At 39.8% G+C, this 19,275-nt stretch overlaps 1 long non-coding RNA gene across 1 annotated transcript in view; it reads left to right on the top strand.

The window, feature by feature from the left end:
- The window catches only part of LOC150016827 (uncharacterized), a 32,718-nt gene extending 22,302 nt beyond the window's left edge, over positions 1 to 10,416 (top strand). The window contains exons 2-3 of the long non-coding RNA XR_016510071.1: positions 6,193 to 6,337; positions 10,237 to 10,416. This is a non-coding gene — a long non-coding RNA (uncharacterized LOC150016827). The remainder of the gene's footprint in view (positions 1 to 6,192; positions 6,338 to 10,236) is intronic.
- The last annotated feature ends 8,859 nt before the right edge of the window (positions 10,417 to 19,275 follow it).

Genomic DNA, 19,275 nt, shown 5'->3' with positions numbered 1-19,275 from the left:
TTGGCAGCCAGAGCATTGCAACAGCAGACATTTATAGGTCATTTGCTAAACACTGGGAGAGGCGCTGAGGACATAAAACCCTTAGTGACACAGTCCCTGCACCAAGGCTTTATGGTTTGTTAGTAAAAATGGTAAAAACAAACAAACAAAACCACAAATGGGGTGGGGTGGGGGAGTATCTGCTGTGTAACAGGCAGGGCATTAGTAGCATTACAAATGCTCTCAGCCATTCTGCAAGGTAGTGAGAACCATTCCAGCTTCACACATATCACAACTGACACTCAAAGAGACTAAAGAGCTTGCCTATGTTTGCTGAACTAGAAAATGGTGGTGTTCGGGTATGAACTAGATCTGTATATGCTATACCGTCTCTCAACAGAAAAGAGGGAAAAAAATCAGTAAGTGGGCAGGTGCTAACTAAGTGCCCAGGAAGTGGCAGAGGTTAACGGCTGTGAGGTACCTGAGGCTATGCCAAGAGTGAGCGCTTCATGAATATGAATGGCAAACAACGTTTAACATTTAAGCTAGAGGGTATTTTCTGTATTGTCTTAATTGAATGTGAGAGCTCTAACAGCAAGCCAACTCAAGCACATCTATACACTTGGTAAAGTGACACAAATTATCCTGGTGGCAAATCATGAATAAATGCTATCATACTACTTTTATTAAAAAGAAAAAAACATTCCTTCAAATTTGTCTCAGAGCTTTCCACTTAAGAGAATGTTACTCTATTCCAGGATCCTCCTGTCTTCTTTCCTTCACATTTCCCAGGAGAACCTGTTCTTGCCCAATGTTTGTCTTTGAAGTGAGCCAGTCCTCCAAAACGCAGAAATACAGAGTACTAAAATACACTAACAATAAGGCATTATTCAAGGAACATCTTCATTCATTGGCACTTCACATAGGCTAGGGAGAATTTTGGGAAAAACAAACAACAAACCAACCTGACCACTTGTGTTATAGGACAGAAATGATTACATGGGAGTGTTTAAACAACACACCTTCCTCCAATTCTCCAATAAGACTTCTCCTACAGTGAGCTCAATTCCCCTTTTCTTCCCCCAGCTAGAGATGGATGATGCATTCTTGCTTATAGAGAAGCTAAGTCAATTGACAAAATGGAGACATGGCGAGCAGAGGAGAGGGAAAGGAAGATAAAAGAATCTAGAGGGAGGCTTTGTAGTGAATGTGGGATAGGAAAGCAGTGAGGATGGGTGGGATTATGTATTTGGATCTCCTTCCAGATTTTAAGTAAGTTGAGCAGGTGTTTGAGCAGTTTTGTGGTTACTTTAGGTTGTTGGTGAATAGAATTTCTGTATTTTCAGTAGCTAGAACTGCTTCTGAATGATGTGCCCAGCTGACTATATTTCAGGACTTAGAGACCAGCAAGAATCAGCTCACCTGGTGCTATGGCTGGGGGTGGGGTGGGGGTTGAGCAAATTAAATCAACTTAAGAACAGCTAATGTGCAAGGTTTACCTGTGGGTAAACTATTAGGTTAAACTTTTGAAACTGCCATATTTAGTAGAAAAGAGTATTGAATATTGTCAATTTCATATGATTTAATCTCATACATTCTCCTGGACTTAAATCCATTTCTAGAACATTTTAAAAGGATTTTTAAACTAAATGTGTTGAAAGGAGTAAACTTTGGTGCCAAAAGATATTTAAATTCTAGAGTTTTTTTCTCATTAGATGTATGATCTTAGGAAAGTTGGCTCAGCTCCTCTGAGTCCCAGTTTTCTTGTCTGGGAAATAGATATAACAAACCTGCGTACCTCATAGGAATGAAGTGAGAGATTATAAAGCATATAGAGCTTTTAGCCACATTGTAGACACTCAAATGTTAATTTTCCCCCTGAACTCACTCCACTGAGGCCTTCAGCTTTTATTTGATTGAAACGTTGAACAACATAGTTCATCTCCGTGACTTTTCACTAACCCCAGCACTCAGAATCAGTTGTGTAAAAGGATATAAGGAGCCTGATAGTTTATCTAGCTTAATGCTGCATTTTACAAATGTGGAGATCAAAGCCTGGGGACATTTCCCTAGATCACAAAACTAGCCAGTGTCAAGATCCCTGCTGCCCAAGTCCAAGCCTCCAGGTCCAGAGAGTTGACTAAGTTGCTCAAGGTAGTTGGTCTGACCTTACAATTTCACTATTTTTCCTTACGCCCAGCAGAAATTCAGTGTGGGGAGGAGAGGGGCAAAGAGAAACATGAATGTGCCCAAAGGTCAGCTTTTCTTTTCGGCTGTTTTGAAAAAAATTGAGGCATAACTGACTTATAGCATTATGTTAGTTTCCGGTACACAGCATAACTATTTGATATTTGTATATATTGTGAAATGATAAAGGCTCCTGTGTAGACTGTGTGGCTCCCGGGAGACTCAGAACTGCTCTCAGGCTTAGGCAGGAACGGCTGATTGATTTTATCTCAGGACCAGTCATTAGTAGTTGCCTGGGGAGCTGTGTTGAGAATTCTGTGACCATTACCAGGTTCATTGAGACAGAGTTCTATGATTGATTAATGATATCTTCCTTGGGTGTGGAAGAGGAAAGTAGTAGCATGAATTCCTGGTTCAATGAAATAAATAATCTCCTGAAATAAACAATAACTGAAGACATGAAAGAAGTACATTAAGATGATCCATACTTAAAATATTAGGAGAACATGTGAAAATGAAATCATTTTCAATTTTTTTCTTTCATTGGGAAGGGAGGTTTTTATCTGTAATATCATTGTTTATATTACTAAAAAGAAGAGTTTTGTAAGCTATACATTTACTGTAAAAATATTTCCAGAGGCCTCAGTTACTGTTTTCCTTTCCTCCCTCAAGTTTCTTGATGCTGATGGGATCTTTCAAAGACTCAAGTCATTGGAAGAGAAGGTGTCCCATAAGGGTTATAACCCTGATTATAATACATTGCTCTATTTATTTTTATCGACCCATGCATAGTACAGTTGTTAGTACATGACCTAAAAGTCAAGGCTGCTCCTTGGGGAAGGAAATGGTGACTACATTAATTGGACAGAGTCTTCCAAAGGCCTCCAATCCCATGGGAAGTCATTGGTCTGATTTTTATATATCTTCATTAAGTGTTTTATACCTGATTCAGGAAATATAAAGTCAGAAGAATTTATAACCAAGGGCAAATATAGAATGAACCTGTTGGTAGTAATTCAATTAAGCTAACATGGTTAAATATATATCATTGGCTTTTTGAAGACATACTTCTCATACATTTTGTAGAGTAAGAAATATGAGTTTGTAATCAAAAGCTAAGGAAACAACATGCAAGCATTATGCTTGCATCACAGAGTTTACATGGCAGGCTGAACAGGAGGCTCACTTTCCAGGGCGTGAGCAAACTTGAGGAGAGGTAAGGCTTGTGAGAGCAATCTGGAAGCTGGTGGAGTGGTGTAGAGAGGCAAAGAATGATCATTTTCAAAAGAATCACCATTTTCTCACTGGGCCTTTTTCTCCCCACATGAAAGCCTTTGCCAGAAATGACGATCTGTCCTCAGAATGAATCTCCAATGCCTTCCTCTCCACAGCCTCCCATGTCCTCCAAGGGGATGTGGCATCTTCCCCCCAGAGCACCCACTGGCCCTCACGGGACATGCGGCATCTCACTCTGCCTGCGACCGTAGTTATTTGGGAATGCTCTCTGACCACCCTGCTCCACACACAGGTTCTACAATTGACAACCCCTTGATCCAGTGGCCACAGTGACTGGTTCGCCTGGGGAATGGGAAGCCTGTTCCTCAGATTAGCCTGCAGAAAGATCCACTTTTCTCTTTGCTGCTTCCTGACCACTCCCTGCCTGCAGAACTCAGGTCCAATGGGAAATAGGGAAACAGAGAGTAGAACATTTGCTCTGGGACATGGGTTTGTTCACGCTCACTCTCACTACTTGTTAAAACCTTTTTCCAATTACTTTTTCCTTCTAAGTGTTGTGAGCTAGAAAACCTCCAAATGCTTTTTCTTTATAGGTAGAGTATAGGAAATAGATTTTTACCCCTTGTTCCATGAGTTTAGTTCTCTCTCTCTCTATTAGGGTGAAACTAGCTACTATAATAAATAAACTTCAAACTTTTTAGTGGCTTGACATAAGATAAATTAATTTCTCTATCATGTAACAGTAGGTGTGTAACCCTGCTCAGCGCGGGACTTTTCTACTTACAGTCATTCAGACACCCCGGTTCCTTTCACATTGCAGACCTTTTGTTTCCGCTAATGAAAAAAAAATTCTAAAAATGACATCTATCATTTCTGCTCACATTTCATTGCTGTGAACTAGTCATATGGTCAAACCTGGGTGTAAGCGGTACTGGGAAATAAATCTATGGTTGGACAGTTAACTCCCAGCAACAAATTCATACTATAGAAGAGGGAGCATAAATTTTTGGGGAGGTTAGCTAGCACTCTTTGTCACACTGTACTATGTTAGTGTGAGTGAGAACCATGGTGTTAACGTAGGTATTTCCTGCCTAATTGTTTCACTTCAGCCCAGCAAGCAGCATTTCCAAAGCTGTCCTTAAGTTGGGCTGCACCCCAGGACTGTTTAATCGCCACCAGAAGGCCTACGCCAAGCCTTTGGATGCTCTGGCAGAACAGAGAATGGGCTGCTGTAGAAGGCTCAGCTGCAAGTTGTGGGTCAGGGTCCCAATCCACGGCCTGCAGCTCTACCAGCCCTTCCCGCTTCTGTAACTTTACTCTAGATAATTACATTTTGGAAACAGGTACGTGTATTTCTCATCCTGTTGGCTTTGTTAAAATAAATATATATATTTTAAAGACCATGCCTGGTCATAGTTGTTTCTCTTTTAGCATTTAGGACTGTTTCTATTGTAGGCCTAACACAGTGCCTTGCTCATAGAGGTCAAATAGGTGTTGAATGACTAGACAAACAAACATGAATGGCTTAAGAATTTCGAAAGGAAGTTGTATATCATGGTCCTAAACATTTTATATACCAACTAACCCAAGACCCTCAAATAAGAAGAATAGGACTTAGTGCTTACATAAGATGGGGACCACCCACATAAGGGAGCCACCCCATGCCATATTCTCTGACTTCAATGCTCATGAAATAATGCTTTTGATGTGTCTTTTCTGGTCATTATTTGCTAAGAAGAAGACCCCGCCCCAGCCAGAGTGACTTAAGATTGTAACTAAGAATGTTGGTTTTGCAAATCGGGCTGGGTCAGTATGAATCACTCCAAATGAATCTCTGTGGCTCTGATCCTGAGCATTTTGGCCAGACAGACCCCTGTTCCACAGCTGACCACTTCAGAGCCCAGTACTCTCATCACTTAAGGTGGAGGAGCAGAGACTGGTTGTCCGCCTGGGTGCTGGTGGTCTGGGCTTGAGGGAGGGAAATAGGGAGTGGTAATACCCTAAGAGGGAGACAAATAAATATGAATGTATGCTTGAACGTGTCTACCTGGAATTCAGTTAACAGAATTGATGACCAGATAGAGAAATGGGCAGGCTAGAAGCACAGAAAATATTTGCGAGAAGACAATAACATTGTGGAAAGCATTCCAATTAGCCTGCAGATTGGCTTAAATGAAATTTTAACCTATTTACTAGTCCTTAGGTCTTCCTCAAGCAGAGGTGCTTTTCATTTCTTTTAAGCCTTGAAGGCATCTGAAAGGTGATTTGCAATGAAGCCCTGGGGAAGGTTGATTGCACCTAAAGTGTAGTCTTTATATGGATTCAGGAATGGGCTGGGGTGGGCATGGGGCCCCTTCTAGCTGTGCTTCTCTGCAGTGAAGCCTTTGAGAAGGAGCTGGACGGAGGAGGCACAGGAGGTCAGGGAAAGGAGAAGGTTGGCTGGTGGTAACTATATTAGAGATCTACCAGGGTAATTGAAAATATTTAATAGTAGATGCTAATCTATTGATTGGGGGCACAAACTTATACTACCAGACACACCTAAGAGTGAATAGCAACATATCCATTCATTGACTGGAAGTAGTCTCTAGGCTACTGTTGTCTTTACTGACTATCAGTTCCCCTTCTCTTTGTTTAAGTCTCCTTTAACACTTTAAACTGAAACAACACCATTATAAATTAATTTCTCTGCACTCAATTCTAAAACACAAATACTCCTGAAGGGCATCACAAATAAAAGCCTATACACACTAAAATGATCCTGGCTTAGTAGGTGCTTTTTCTTGATAGAAGGCATTCCTGAAGAATTTTGGGAGTTGGGAAGTGGAGGAAAAATCAAGCAGACAACGGTGGCTACTCGACTGGATCCATATAATAGTTGGGAGGTGTTTAATGTATACCATGAATCTGTGGAAACATGTACAGAATTACTTGGGTAAGTATAATGCCTGGCTCATCTGGCATATTTTACCCTATAACATCATGGCTCTTTCCAAAGCCATGGAATTCTCATTATAGCATATTAGGTTCAGAACTACATGTTTGACAATAACTTATTTACATTATGAATAACCTGATAGTTCTTGAGTTGGCCTAGAATTTAAGGTAATCATAAATATCTAATATAAAATTGGTACAACCTTTTGGGGAAGGCAATATCTATTAAAAATTTGAATGTATTCTTTGATTGAGGAATCTTACTTCTGGGATTGTTTTTTCCACAGAAATGTTCCCACAGTTATGCAAGGATATTGCATAGAATGTTTCCTTAAGCATGTTTATTTAGTGGTGAATAATTAGAAAGAATTCAAATGTCCTTTTGTAGGGGATTGATTAAATAAGTCCTGCAACAATCACAAAACAGAATATCAAAAAACTTAAAAAGAATGAGGTATTTCTGCTGTTACTGATACAGAAGAATGTCAAAGTTGTGTTATTGAGTAACAGGAAGTGCAATACAATACACATAGGGCAATTGTGTATATTTCTCTGTAAGGCTGTGTTTTTATTATTTCTGTGCTGTTTGAGTTTTCCACAAGATGTATTACTTTTGCTATATATATATGTGTATATGTATATGTACATATATAGATATATGTATACACACACACATTTTTAAAAAAATCCGCTGCTGAAGTGTAGGCTTAGTTGTGGTCACAAGCCCTCCCAACCAGGGAATGCAGTGCTTGTGGGTGTCCAGTTCTAGTTCTGTTCCTCTTTCTGATGTCCTGCCCTCATGTTGTATGGGTGCTCTGGGTACAAGTTCTCTTGTAATTTGATGCCTTTGCTTCGAATCCTTTTAAATGTGCTTTTGCTTCATCATGTACTCATCGCTGTTCTTCAGTTTTCATTCTTTCTTCTCCCTCCTGTAGTTTCCAGTTCTCTATGTTCCGCTCTCCACTGTCTTTTTTGCATTGACTTTCTTTCTCTCTGAAGAGTCCATTTTCTAAAAGCCATCTTTCTGTAACTGCTCTTGTTTACTGCCACCCACTCCAAACAGGATAGAAAACTCTCCCTCATCCACGTAGCTGAAGGTGTGAGCCCACCTGCTTTCAGCTACTGGGATGCACACCACTAGCTAAGGGCACTCTGAGGTTCAGCCATTTTTCAGCAATTCCCAATTGTGTACTAGGCAGTTGACACACTGTCACCAGTGTATGTAATCTGCTAGCTGCCAGAGGAATGGCAGGAGGACTGAGGTGATGAGCCTCCAAGATGATGCCCAGGCATCCTCACCTCCTGGTCTTCACACCCATGTGTACCCCCTCCTACGGTAAATTAAGGTTGACCTGTGTGAGTAACAGAACACTGTGGAAGTCACAGTGTACGACTTCGAGGATAGATCATAAAAGACATTGCAGCTGCTCTTAGTTTAATGGATTGCTAGCTCTGGGGGAAGCCAGCCACCAAGCTATGAGGAGACTGAAGCAGCCCTATGGGGCGGCCCACATGAAGGGAAACTGAGGCCTCCTGCCAGCAGCCAGCACCACCTTGGCAGCTCTTTGGGTGATACCCCTTGGGAATACATCCTCCAACTCCAGTTAAGGATGCTGATGGCTAAAGTCACAACAGACATTGAACTTTCCATGAGAGACTCAAGCCAGAACCACTCAGCCAAACCACTGCCAAATTTTTGACCCACATACAGGGTGTGAGTAAAAGTAGGCTTACAGTTGTGAGTATGCAGAGAGTTTATTCTTGTATTATTATTTATTAATTTGTATTTTTTTTCCAAACAACTGTAAACCTTCTTTTGCTCACCTTTGTAAATGGGGTTATAAAATAATAAATGATTCTTATTGTTATAAACTACTAATTTAGGGGTGATTTGTTTCACAACATGAGATGAATACTACAAGAACCATGCCCCCTCTGTGGTCTTTCTATGTCTACTTTTTGTAAAGTCAAGGTTGTAGCAATAAGTAATTAAGAACATAGGCTTTGATGATAGATCTGGTTCATGGCCCAAGCACCATTACTTCCTAGGTTTGTGACCTTGGAATAAGTTGTTTAGCCTCTCTGAACCTCAGCTTCTCCACTTTTATAATGGGGGAGAATCATACTATCCACCTAGCAGAGCTGTGAATTAAAGATTATATATGTAAGAAATAAAAATCCCAGATCCTGATACAGAGAAAATGTTTAGTAAATGCTACCTTTAGAAAAGGCAAAGAGCTCCAACAACAAAGCCAACCTCCCTACAAGTTTCTCCCGTTAACTCTTTTCTCAACAGGTATACATAAAATTAATGACTTGAATTCAGTTCAATTTTGCTTTGCTATTAACTTTATTGTTTATTCATTGTCTTCCTATTGTATGAGTGAAAATATTCTAACAGAATTCTGGAGTCCATGAGACTGCTTTGTTAAATCAAGAGGAATCTGAGAATGGTATCTGCTTTCCTTTATGGATATAGCAACACTATTCGTACTTTAATTTGACAAGTTTTTACATAATTACCTTTCTTGTTGGGGATTTCCTGTTATTGCACTTTAGACTTGCAGAGGTAAACCTTCTCTTTTGGGAGTAGACTAATACTTAAACTGGACATTAACTAAATTATAATAGGCTCTCATGATATGCAGTCTTTTAATGTTTTTTCTTTTGAGACAAAATTAATCTTACAGTAGACTTTGCAGACAAGGTTAGTATGCCACACAGATCCACTTTGTATCAATCAGGGTTAAATTAGAGAAATAGAACCCCTAGGATATATACCATATATATCTCCATGATTTGTATATATAATTTTCTAAATGGGAATTTCACAGGGTATAATTGTGGGAGCTGGTTAAACAGGCTATGTAAGGCTGTCATCTCATACCTGATATGGGTCCTGAAGTCTGCAGGCAGCCATTTGAGAAGGGAAGACAGAGAGAAGGTGGCAGATCAAAGACCAACTGGAATCCATGAACATGAGCTAGAACCCAGGTCATTTCTCACTGCCTCCCAGCTGGATGTCACAGGTGTCTGCAGGAGAAGTCAGTAGCCTTTGTTGTAAAGTTCAACACGTACCTGACCCAGAAGTGGGAGAAGGTGCAGGAGGACCCAGGGCACAGTGGAGTTACCTGGGAGGTGCCTCCAGGAGTGAGCTACAGGCCTAGTCATCGCCTCACATTAACGAAGTGAGCAGCAGACAAGCAACAACATGTGTGAGCTATAAAAATCCTGCCTCCACCTTCGGAGTATAAAAAGTAAAAATGTCCACTGATGCACTTTCAACCACTAAATCTTGCATGAAGTGTATTTTTTGTCCCTCCCAATTGGGAAACTTAGGTGGATGGGAATTTCGAGATAGGTAGTTGAGTCTGGCTTGGTCACTATCTTGCAAAGCCGCCACATCGCTGGATGCTCTACACCGTTTGTTTTGTGCCTGCCCTCCCTACCTGACTTCAGAGTGCTTTAGTCTCTATCAGCCACACCTGCAGCTCTTCTCTTGGCGAGATGAGCTTGGGCTACTGGAGTTGCTTTCCCTGGGAGCACCTGGGGGTTTACTTCCATCCAGCGCAGACCTTGACTCATGACTGACCAGTGTATCAGTCCTCAGTGTACCCCAGTAACTGGGATCTCTGCCATGAATTTAAGTTTCTCAATAATGAAATTCTTGTCTGGCATCTCATATGGCCCAGTGGCTAACATTGTTTTCCTGAACCTTAATTTTCCTATGGTAAGATCCCTGAAAATACACTCCTCTATGCTTCTCTGAGGTTGATGGCCTCGCCTGTACCTGATTCAATAGACACCCTAGATTATAGATCCCTCATCCTTTTTCTATGACCTCGTTATGCAGGTATGGACTCACCATAAAACTTACTTCTCTTGTGTCCTTCCCAGGAATACCAACTCTGACCTGTGCTTATATGTTCAGATCTTCGCCCTTTGACCCACCAGCAGGCCTTCTGGATCTGCTGCAGAGCCTTCCCAGCCTGAGCCACCTTGCCTGTGCCAGAGCCCTGTTTCTGACAAAAAAAGGAGTTGGCAAAATAAAAATTTTTGATGTGAACAAATATGGAAGCCAAGGGTTGAAGAACACTAATAAAGACAAGAAAAAATATTTATTCAACCATGTTCCAGGTATTGTTCTAGATGAAGGACACCTTGCAATGAGCTAACCAAAGCCCCTGCCCTCGTGGGGCTCACTTCTCATGAGGAAGAGAAAGACAATAACAAAAAGCAAATAAATATGTAACATTTGAGGTAGAAATAAGTACCAAAGAAAGTAAAGCACAGAAAGGAGATACAAAGAAAGAGCAATGAGAGCCTGCTATTTAGAGAGGGTGGTTTGGAAAGTCCTCTCGGGGGGGGGGGGGGGGAGGGAGGCACATTTGGGCAGAGACTTGGAAGAAAGGAAGGAGTGAGTCAAAGGTATCTGGGGGGAAGAACCATCCATGCAGATGAAACATAACTGTGAAGGCCCATTAGCTTGCGAGAGTAAGCAGGGAATTCTTGCAGCCTGTGCTAATTGATTAGGAGGCAGCCTGCTAAGCACTTTACATATATTATCTCTTTGAATTCTAAAATGGTGATGTTGTAATTAATGTTGCTATAAATGTTTTATACACAGGAATTTTTCTTCATTTATTTTAATCATTTTCATAGGATAAATTCCTAGAAGTAGAATTGGAAGTAAAAGGATATGGACATTTTTATAGCTCTTTATGTTTTATGACCAAATTTTCTTCTCGAAAGACTGGACCAACAATTTACATTGCCACCAGGAATTTCCAGAATAACCAAGAAGTATTAGAATGGCATGTTTTCTTGCAAATGTCCACACTCAAAGGACAGTTTAATGTTTTCTCAAAGTATAGGGTGGAAAGATGTTTTTCTGAACTTTTTATTGTTAGTAATGTGGTCTTTAAGGCAAATTTGCTTCCAGGACACATTTAATCAAAATTTACTGTATTAAACCTACACTAGTTTCTCAGAGTAGTGAATTGGGATCAGAAGAGGTTCAAGTTCTGGCTTTGCCTCTTATCTAGGTGGTCTTGGGCAAATCTCTTAACTATGCTGAGATTCAGTTTGCTCATCTGTAAAATGATGATTTGTACTTGATAAGGATATAATGAGAATAAAATGATATATTGAGTATGGAGGCACTTTCTAACTCTGGAACATTCTACATATATCAGTTAGCTAATATATTTACTAGGCATTCTCTGTCATCATCTTACAAACAAACAGGAAGCTAAGTGTTTATTAAAATATTTTAGTGTATGTTTTTTTTTGGAGGCTTCTTCTTCTGATAAGGTAGTTCCAGTTTCTTGGAGAATCCTCACCCCCAGCTCCACTCCCACCCCCAGTCCCCATGATATGTGGGAAGCTGACTTGGTTGTAGGTTCTTGAGGTGAACACATGACCTAGACCTAAGCCTATCAGTATATCACTCCACCCCCTGATCCCAGTGATTGGTTGAGGGATGACATAAGAAGTAATCCTGGAGTATCTGCTGTAGCACCTAGGACAGCATCCTGCTCTTCCTGTCCTAAGAAGAGGTTGAGTATTTTGCAGGAGCAGAGGAAGAGCCTGCATGATGATGCAGGCAAAGCAGAAGAAAAGTGACCCAAGAGATGCAAAGAGAAAACCCTGACACCATTGCCTGAGACCCTGAGGTTAGTTTTTCTTGCCTTGGATTTGCCAGTTAAATGGGCCAATACATTAATTTTGCTTAATTCAGTTGCAGATGAATGTTCTGTAGGAGCCCCAAAATTTAAGAATTATATAAAGCCTATACATTGCTGTAGCACTCTTTATTTCCCAAAGGGTTCCACTTATTATATGTTTACCCTTGACCTCTCCCAGCATCCTTGTGACATAAGCATGGAAAATGCTATTGTGCAATTTTTAAAGTGAAATACCTGGAGCAGTGTGTGCGTGGTCATGAGCCAGTTCAACACTCAGGTTTAGACCTGCTACTTCCTCCTTGTGGGACTTGGGACAAGTTACCACTTTCTCTGAACTTTGGATTTCTTGTCTGAAAGACTGGACAGCTAACTAATGCTGGCCACAGAGACTTTCTGTGGATTGGAATGAGGTGGCGAGTATGAAGTGCTTATTGTAGGACCTGTGGTCATCTAGCAGAAAGTACTGGTATCACAATAGCTGCAAAATCCGAGAGCTGGTGCACATTAGTGCTGTGACCCAACCCAGACCACAGCCTGCTGTTTCTCATACCCCACAGCACCCTCTCATCCTTTTGTGGGCTGTGTACCCGTGAGTCACCACCAACTTTTCTGCGAGCTTGACTTTTGGGAGACTCGTAGTAGTAGAGAGGTGTTTTGAGGGCTCTCAGGAGCAAAAGAGGAACAAAATTCAGCCCAGCAGACATGGGCTTGTTCTTCTGTAGTCCTCCAGCCTTTTTCCAAAATGCTTTGAAACCATGAATTCCAACTTACAGAAATATTGAAGGAGATTCCTAGAAAACCTGTTAAGAAAATTCATAACAAAGGTTAATCAAATCAACAAAGCAACATAGGGAAATACATCAAATAACCAGATATTGATTTTCATATTGAATAAGTTGGCAAAAAGCAACAGGGTTCTTACTGAATCTGCTGACCTCATTTCTCTTTCCTTTAACATAATACAAATGTTGACATGCAAATTGAGTAGTGGAACAACTGCCAGATATTTTAAGTGCATGTTGCCTCATTTGAAATGGATGAATAATTGCATCATAGGCCATTACAGTGGAAGAGACAGGAGATGTTTTCATGGGTCTATTTCCTGTGTCTCTGTCTTCTTCTGGTTTTGCCCAAGAAACTTATTAAGGTTTGTGTTTAATGATCTGATTGAAGCACCTATGTACCTAACTGGTTAATTTAGTTATTAACATTCCATTTCCAAGGCAATAACATACTCTAATCCCATGCATCTTAAGCCCAGAAGAAAAAATCACTGTATGTCCTAAACCTAAGGCATGCAATGAGTAGTGTTTTGTTTGCTGCATTCATGCATTTCAATGTGGTGACCCAGCATACAGACAGAAAATACAGAAAAGGCAACATTGTTATGAATCTGGTACACGTGGTTTTGTTATGGCGATCATTGCATTTTTACTCTGCCATCATTAATCTCGTTTTACTTGTTTTGGTTAAAGTGTGGGGAAAACCCAAGATGATATAAATGCTAATTGTGATTCAGTATTTATAAAGTTTCTCTTTGCAAAAATCAGTCTCCAGGGATGCTTCTGGCAACATTTTATGAACGGACGTTATTTATGATTTTGCTGTCATACTTCCTTTGCCATGTGGAGAAGGTATATTCCAGTCATATTAATCTCAGCACTTCAGTAGTAATCTCTTAGCATCCATAGAGCCAATATTGCTTTTAATATCGGCATTATTACTTGGTGACTTTAAATGAGACTCTTTGGAACTCGTTCCAAAACCCAAATATTCAGAAACTGATCACCGGCGCTCTGTTTCCAGAACGTCGACGTCATTGGTGGGGGCTAAATTTAGAAGCAGGGCAGCTATGCTCTGGCCGACTGCTCTCTTGAGATAGTTTTTAATTGAAGAAAAGTAACCAAATTATTTTCCATTTCAGAGATGTTTGTTTATTTATTTAAGCAATTTAAGCAAAGGCCAGGGGGATGTACAGAGTAAACAGCTATCAAAATACCATCTCCCTGCACATGGTGGACAGGTGTGTTTAACGAGCCCCAGGAGACCTGTTTGTAAGCAGAGGTGGAACTGCTGAAGAATGCATCACTGATCTCTGATCGCACATCAGGGCTGAGGGATGACCGATTGATTGTCTTCCTGCCCTGTGCTTGGACCCAGGAATTATAGTGCAGTCTCCTTTTTTCCTCTTTGCAAGTGAAAATTTTATTATAAAGAATGGTTTGTATACTTGCCCTATATCCTTTTGGGTTCTTCTTGTTTTATGACCACAGTGTTTCGCTGTAAATTTTCTCCGGTTCTAATGCCTTCTCTTTGTCATTTATCATGCTGATGGTTTAATGGAATTGCAGGCCTGGCAGATGGTGCTGGGATGTCCTTTCCCACACAGTGCTAAGGAGCTTTAACCCTATCAGGGAGTCTCTTGACACACCATTGCAAGAAATTGTGCTAACAATTCTGATACGACAAAGCAGCAGCAGGGAGAGTAAAAGCTCACGTGCATTAATTTCATAGGGTTTTATCTTCAGTGCTTCTGGTGGAGGTGAGGAAGAGGGGTTCCTTAGTGTCCTTTGGGGCCAGTATGTATGCAGCTGGGATAGTGCACTTAGTTAATTGGGGAGATACAATGATTTTTCTGAAATTACCTAAGTAAGGTATAGGTTATCCTCTGGATAATAGCAAGAAGAGCAGGGTCTAGCAAGGCAGAAAATATATAAAAACAGTTACAGCTTAATCAATTAAAGAAAAAGTTGCCACTTGTTGAGAATTTACTATATCCTAGACAAGGATATAAGTGCTTTAAACAAACATCATTTAACTTAATCGACTCACCAACATTTTCAGGCAATTATTGCTGCAATAGACACATGCTGAGCTTTACTATATGCCAAGCACTGAGCTAAACACTTTACAGGCATTGGCTTATTTATAATTTTCAATTTGACATGATGGTGAAGTGTAATAAAGGCTTATGTGCTTACATGAGAATAGGTGTTGAAGAGAAGATAAATGGTCAGTTCCTTGTTTACATAAGATATTTTTCTTTAGTTGGTGATGCCAGTTAAGTCTGTCTATCCCTGAAATGCTCAAATAGTTCCTTGTGTTTTTTCTGGTCCTGTTAAGAAGATGAGGCTCAACTTCATGATTAGATTAAGTTTACCAAGCAGAACCACATAAGAATTGAAATGATTGGTTAGTTTTGTTAATCGATCCTTTTAGAGAAGTGAAAAGTGAATTTTTTGTTTTCATGAATGTAAATGGTTTTTCTCTGAGCTTGTTAAAAATTTAGAAATAGATTTTAGATGTTTGTTTATTGAAGTATTTATAGAAAAATACACAAATCATATACATCTCAACAAACCATCTTAAGGAGAACATGCCGGGCAATATTGAGCAATCATACATATTTCACAGAACTTTTTGTTACTGTTCTTGTTCCGCTTTTTTTCACTTAATGTTTTTTATATATTTGGGCACTAATAGAGACTAAGCATCTGTTTCAAAAGTTATCCTCGTTTATATATGATAGCTTGTAGAGTATTTCTTCTCTTATTTGCTACTTGAGTTTTTATCCTTTTGCTGTTTAAATAGTACTGTAAAGGGACTATTTGTGCAATTGACTTTTTCCTTCTCAGCTATTTCGCTGGAATATGAAATTACCTCTTCAAAAGTCATGAATTGTTTTAAAGTTCTTTTTACTCAGTTTCAGATTGCTTGCTCTGATGTCAATGTATAGTACCTTGAATAATACTTAAGTATACCTGCACGCTAATGTTAAACATTGGATTTTATAATTTTAAATTTAATTTATCTTGTTTCACAGGAGTATAATTGTATAAGAGACTTCATGTGGTCTGTCTTTCAACCACTATCTTCCTATGATGTTGGCTAATAAGACAAATTAATGCAGGGGCATCTTCTAACTGTATTTAAGGTTGTGGGTATATAATATAGTTAGTGTTCAGCTAGCTGAATTTAAAATTAAACCAAAATACTTTTAAGTTCTCATGAAAAATTTCCTTTCATTGAGCTTCTAAAATGTTTCCATAAGCAGGTGGCAGAAATCTAACTTGGGATTCTCAACTGATAAAGACATTGAGAGTCATGACAATTTTTTTTCCCTGTATTCAAAAGAGTCCAATACTATCCTTTGGGACTGGTTCCATGACTTCTGTAAAAAATACCAAAGGTGCTAATCCAAGTCATTGGATTGCAGATATAAAGTAAAATTTGCAATTCATGCTTAATCCCTCACTAGAGGCAGAGTGTTGAGTATTGATATAATCAGCATTGAAACTTCAAATGAATTGTTCCTGTAACATCTGCCAGGTAGGTTTCTCTCCTGCCAAGTGGTTCTGGGAACTATGGATAGAAGAGTGGAATTATTTTTGGCACACCTTTTAGCTGCCTGTAATGTGGTAATCGACAGGCAGCCATACCCTCTGCGTGCTGGCCTGACTGGCGCAGCCAGAGTGACACTCCTCAGGTCCTCATGAGACCAAAAGTGACACCTAACTAATGTGTCTAGACACAGTTCTTCACAAAACTGAAAGCCCAGATCCTGCCTCTGATATGGCCTGTGGATTGCCCCAGGCTATTCGGGCCACATGTTCCTGACCTCTTTCCTCATTGATTAGAAGTGAAAAGATAAAGAAAAATGCACTTAGACAAGAACATAAAAAACACCTCCAAAACTAACTTCATCTTAAAATTTTAAAGTGTGAATAACAGATGAACACATGGATTTTTGGGAAAGGATCCTCATACTCATAGTCTCATTTTTTTAAACTCTTGGAGTTATTTTCAAAACTCTGGGAATTCTTTGTCTTTATTATAATATGTATGAGAAACCATAAATTCATAGACTTGTTCTATAATAATCTAAGCACAGTAGATTCAGAAAGAGTCTTAAAGCTTTCAATCCAGTTTACTGTATCTATATTATTTCTACTCTAAATTAGCCTTCCTTGTGATAGAATATAATCTCTACGAGGACAGATGATTTGCCTAGTTTACTACAGTATTTAAGTGCATAACAGCAGTGATTAATGAAATGTTGAGTGAATGAATATCTGTTTTTAAAATAGAAGATATCATCTAAGTAGGGACATCTCAAAGGGAACTTCAGTTTTCCCATTAGATCCATTGATGTTTTTTAAAAACTGTTTTGGTGATTCTAGGAGTCAGAGGGGGATGTGGTCTGTGGGGTTTTTTTAGTGCACCAGAGAGATCCCCATTCTGGAAATGCTGGGAAAACAGCAACCTGATATGGTCTCCTGATTCTGATCAGGCCCCCACATGCCTTGCTGTCTTGATGATAAACAAGTTTACCAGAGGAGATGTTGCGCTTTTCCTAGAAAAATGTTTCAATGGACATTCTTTTCTCCTGTTTCTAACCTAGAACAATCCTGCTAAAACAGCTGCCTTGCTTTTGTTTGTTCCCTAGTGCAGGAGAAAAAAGTGTCTGTCAATGTATTTTACATTTATATTTTTGGCAAAACCGTTATCTTGTTTTTTAACTTTTTCTCCTCTAATGTCAAGCAACAGTATTTACAGAGTCTCTGTTACAGGCCTAGCACTTTGCTTTCCCATGGTTTCCTGCCTTATTTACAAGACTTTTGATGATAGTTTTCATTCTTTTCTAAATTTCAACTTGTTAACAGCTTGCTTAAAATATGAAGCCATAAAACTCGGTATATAATGTTGTGTGCATTGGGAAAGGCAGCTTGTGCATAGGTTTTCCAGGGAGACCTAGACTCCTTTCTATTCCTATTCAGGAAAAGGGATATTGATAAATGAAGCCCATGTGCAGATGTGACCAGGAGAGGGGATTACAACCATAGAGATAGGGTAAGAAACTTAATGTTTTTCAAAATGTCTCCACTGGAATATAATTTTTCTTTCATAGAAAATAAAGAGCACCTTATAATTAAACTTTCAAATTGTTGAACATTTTCTTGCTTTGTGTGGCTGTGCATTAAAGAGTTATCGTCACCATTACATGTGTAACAAACCATCCCCAAACAGAGAAGCTTACAAAAAACAGACGTTTACTCTCATGCTCATGGGTCTGTGTGTTGACTATAGTTGATTCAGCTGACCTAGACTGGTATCAGCTGGCCACTAGGCTATTGGTCACTGCAGGGTGGGTGGGTTCCTATTGATTCCACACCCTCCCATCCTCCTTGGGCCAATGGCTACCCAAAACATGTTCTTGGGAAGGACAGGAGTGCAAGAAGCAAGCATGTTGAAGGCTTCTGCTTGTATGTCATCTGCTAACATTCTTTTGATTAAAGCAAGTCACATGTCCAAGTCCAATATCAATTGAGGCAGAGAAGGATATTGCACCCACAATAAAAAATAAAAAAAGTAAGTGAGTATTTGCTGAACAGCTATCTAAATAATTACCCGGACCATACAATTGTAAATTTTACAAAGATGGAACTTCTATTTTGCTCACCACTGTATCTCCAGGGCCCTGCACTTGTAGTGTTTCAATGAACATTTGCCAAATGAATGAATGAATGAATGAGATAATGCAGATTTAGCAACAGCAGACTAAGCATAGTATTAATGGCAACAGAGTAAGATATTCTCCTTAAAACAAAGACATGAATTTTAATGAGATATTTTTAAATGAATGACACAATTTGTACTAAGGTAACAGTAATGTGCACATGAATATAGTCCTGTGTCTTTTGTATTTGCCCCACTGTCAGCAGAGTGTAAGAGGCACTCTTTTTTTAAAAAAATAATTTACTTATTTGTTTGTTTATTTTATTTTATTTATTTATTTTTTAGAGAGAGGGGAAAGGAGAAAGAGGGAGAGAAACATCACTGTGTGGTTGCCTCTTACTTGCTCCCCCAACTGGGGACCTGACGTGCAACCTAGTAATGTGCCCTGACTGGGAATCGAACTAGCGACACTTGGCTCGCAGGCCGATGCTCAATCCACTGAGCCACAGCATCCAGGGCAAGAGGCACTCTTCTGGTCCGGAAATATTTTCCCACTGGATAAGCATGAGGGCCACCAGCAAATGGCAGTCAGTGACTGCTGAGCCTGCCTTGCCATGGGCTGTCCTGCCTGGAGCTGTCCTGCCTGAGCAGCATGTCTGCTGAACATGAATCACTCGGCAGAGATCACTGCAGGCCAACTCCCCGGTTACTGTGACCCTGACCAGCTGGGTTTCACAATTCAGAGCTGTGTTGCAGAGTATTCCAAGTGTCTGTCTTGGCTGTCCGCCCCGGT

The sequence above is a fragment of the Furipterus horrens genome, unplaced genomic scaffold, assembly GCF_987537825.1.
Source record: "Furipterus horrens unplaced genomic scaffold, mFurHor1.1.pri manual_scaffold_3, whole genome shotgun sequence".
Classification (NCBI taxonomy): domain Eukaryota; kingdom Metazoa; phylum Chordata; class Mammalia; order Chiroptera; family Furipteridae; genus Furipterus; species Furipterus horrens.
This window is presented reverse-complemented; position numbering and strand designations above follow the sequence as displayed.